Below are 3,112 nucleotides of genomic sequence, written 5' to 3'. Positions count from 1 at the left end.
TTTCCTTAGGCAGTTAAGAAAACACTAAATAGTGCTGTATATTAATGCCTGAAGTTAGGCATAAACATCCACATTCAAAATACCTGGCTGACTTAAAAAATGCTGTAAGACTACAACTCAAAACAGCTTAAATACTCTGAAAATCAATCTATATTTTTGATATCTAAATGTTAAGACAGCCCTGAAAATACTGACATAGTAAGGATTATAAAGCAGGATATACTGTTTTCCTAAGCTGTACTTTAATTAGTTACTCAGTTGTTCAGAAATAAGTTTTCTAGCAAAAGTTCTAGGTGCACTGAGAGATTTTAAACACAGATACCAAAACAAGGGTGCTGTCTCAGCAAACACAAACTCAGTATTTAGTCACACAAGGCACTACTGCAAATGTAAGAGCTTTCTGAACTGCAGTCACGTGCTTTTCACCAGCCTCACTGAAGTACTAATACTGGAATCTAGACAATACTGCTTATATGATGCTGAAATTGTTCTAAAGTCCTCAGAAATTAAGTTGATGTTAAAAGGGATGACCATACAGAAAACCCTCACTGATACTGTTTTTGCTTTAGCTGAACTGATGCTAACGTAGTAAAAACGTTTCTTCCTGCAGTTTCAAGAGCAATCAAATTCATCCAAACAGACAAATCATGAGCACTACACAAGAAGGGAAGACACACTAGTGGTCCAGATGAGTCCCAAATCAAACGGGGAATCATACTCCTGAGGAAAGGCCCAAAGTATTGCTGCAAGAGGGAGAAGCCTTTCCCCATCCATTGGAAAGCCACTTCCCAGGGTTGGGGAGTGCAGGGGGGCAGATGTGAGAGGTTTTTCACCATTCAGGTTAGATGTTTGAACCTTGGTAACTGTTCCTGTCATTTGTCAGAAATCATATACCAGAATGTGAATCTCTTCTGCTGGAGCTTTTTTTGTTCTTAATAAGAAATTAACTCTTAATTGTACATGAGAAGAATGACTGAAGAGCAGATTCTGCTCAGCTAAGTGGAAGCAACTTTTGGGGGAGTCTGGAGTATGGGTTCATCCCATCTAGCTCATCACAAAGAATCTAGCTTAGAAGCACATTCTCTGTAAAGAAAAGTCATTTCCACCATTAGCAATAGAGGAACAAAAGTATAAAAGTTTTGTGCCTAAACCAAAGTGGGACTAACGTGGCTTGAAGGTAAATGTAAAGTCATTTTTGGCTTCCTTTTTCTCTGGTGGAGGGAAATCTGCACCTCCAGGGTCTGATTCAACCTGTCTGAGGCCTGAATTGTTCTCCAGAAGTGTTTATCTAAAAGCACAGGGAGAATTGGGTGACTTGAACTTAATTTAAAGACTTCATTTAAGCTTCTATAGTTTGTGAAGTGATTCTGGGTCTGACTTACTTGTCTGCTGACTTAAGGTCCTCACACAGCAAATCAAAATTTCTGCTCTGAATCACACAAGGCAGGAACATGAACTTGATCAGGAGATCTTGGTTCAGGAGAATTCCTGAAATGGTCTTGAGTATTCTAGAATTTTTATAAGGTTTCAGTGATAAAAAAAAAGCTTATCCTGAACCACAGTGTTATAGAATAACTTAGGTTGGAAGAGACATCTGGAGGTCTCTTATCCAACCTGTTACTCAAATCAGGCTCAGCTATAGCAGTCTGCTCAGCACCATGCCTGGTCAGGTTTTGAATATCTCCAAAGATAGAGACTCCACAACCTCTCTGGGCAACCTGCTCCTTTGTTTGACCACCCAAAGGATGAATTTTTTTCCTGGTACTTAACTGCAATATTCTGTGTTCCAACTTGTGTCCATTGTGTCTTGTCCTATCAGCACACACCTTTGAGAAGACTCTAGATCCATCTTCTCTATACTGTAGCTCTGCAGCCTGGTAGATAAAATGTCACCATTGATAGTACCAGGCCACAGATTTTGTACTGGATTTGCAAGGTCTCAGGACTAAGGTTTACTAGGTTTATTTTTGTCTTAACTTGGTTTGCCTGGCTTGGAGCTTTAATTTTATTTGGTTTAGTTGCAACATCAGTTTTACTTCCAACCATATGGCTATGCCTAGTTTGTCTTACTTTTGCTTATCTTTCTATTGTACAACAATAGTTTTTGTATAGATATTAATTGCAAGCAGTCATTCTTTATAGAATGAAACATCTGCAACGCCAGTGAGGATAGAAAGCAAAGTGTGCTTGCAGCCCAGAAAGCCAAGCAGGTTGATTCTCCCTCTCTGCTCTACTCCTCTGAGACCCAACCTGGAATACTGCATCCAACTCCGAGGGTCCCAGTACAAGAAAAACATGAATCTGTTAGAGTGGGTCCAGAGAAGAGCCACAAAAATGATCAGAGGGCTGGAAAACCTCTCCTATGAAGAAATGCTGACAGAGATGGGGTTGTTCAGTGTGGAGAAGAGAAGGCTCTGGGGAGAGCTTGTTGTGGCCTTTCAATACTTAAAAGGGACTTACAAAAAAAATGGAGAGAGACATTTTACCAGGGCCTATAATGACAGCACAAGAAGCAGTACAAAACAAAACAACAGAGTGCTGCTCATGCTTTCTCTTTCTCCCCCCTTCTTTCCTTCCTTCCTTCCTTCCTTCTGTCCCTCCCTTCCTTGCTTTCCACAAAACACCACACAACAGCTTGGGTTTTGGTTTTTTAGCTTCTCCTGACTTAGCTTCACAAGTTTGGAGCCAAAGAGACAACAGGTCTGTCTCAAGCAGGCAGAAGGACGGTTTTCTTCCCTCTGCCAACTCCCTAAAGCATCCCAGGAAAAGTGGGAAGTGGGCAGGATGTGTCTGCAACCCCCTGGGCTGCACTATTCTGGCCTGCACTATTCTGGCCTGCTCTGGTTCTTGGAGTTTCCCCCCGATGTTTTAGGGGCTGGGGTCTAAAAGAGAGTGCCAACCACCATCTTTTACCCAGACATTATGTGAAGAACAAAGTTGGTGTGAAAAAGTTGGAGTTAAGGGAAAAAGGCAAAGGTGGAGTTCTCTGGAAACGCCATCTCCCGACTCTGTCACCAGAGCGCATCCATCCCCTTTCTCCCTGTCCCCTAACAAGAGAGAGCCCTTCCACTTGGGCCACTGCTTTGGCTGGAGGAAAGATGCCCTTCTCCCC

Source organism: Haliaeetus leucocephalus, unplaced genomic scaffold, assembly GCF_000737465.1.
Source record: "Haliaeetus leucocephalus isolate CR32 unplaced genomic scaffold, Haliaeetus_leucocephalus-4.0 Scaffold61, whole genome shotgun sequence".
NCBI classification, from domain to species: domain Eukaryota; kingdom Metazoa; phylum Chordata; class Aves; order Accipitriformes; family Accipitridae; genus Haliaeetus; species Haliaeetus leucocephalus.
Note: the sequence above shows the minus strand (reverse complement) of the source record.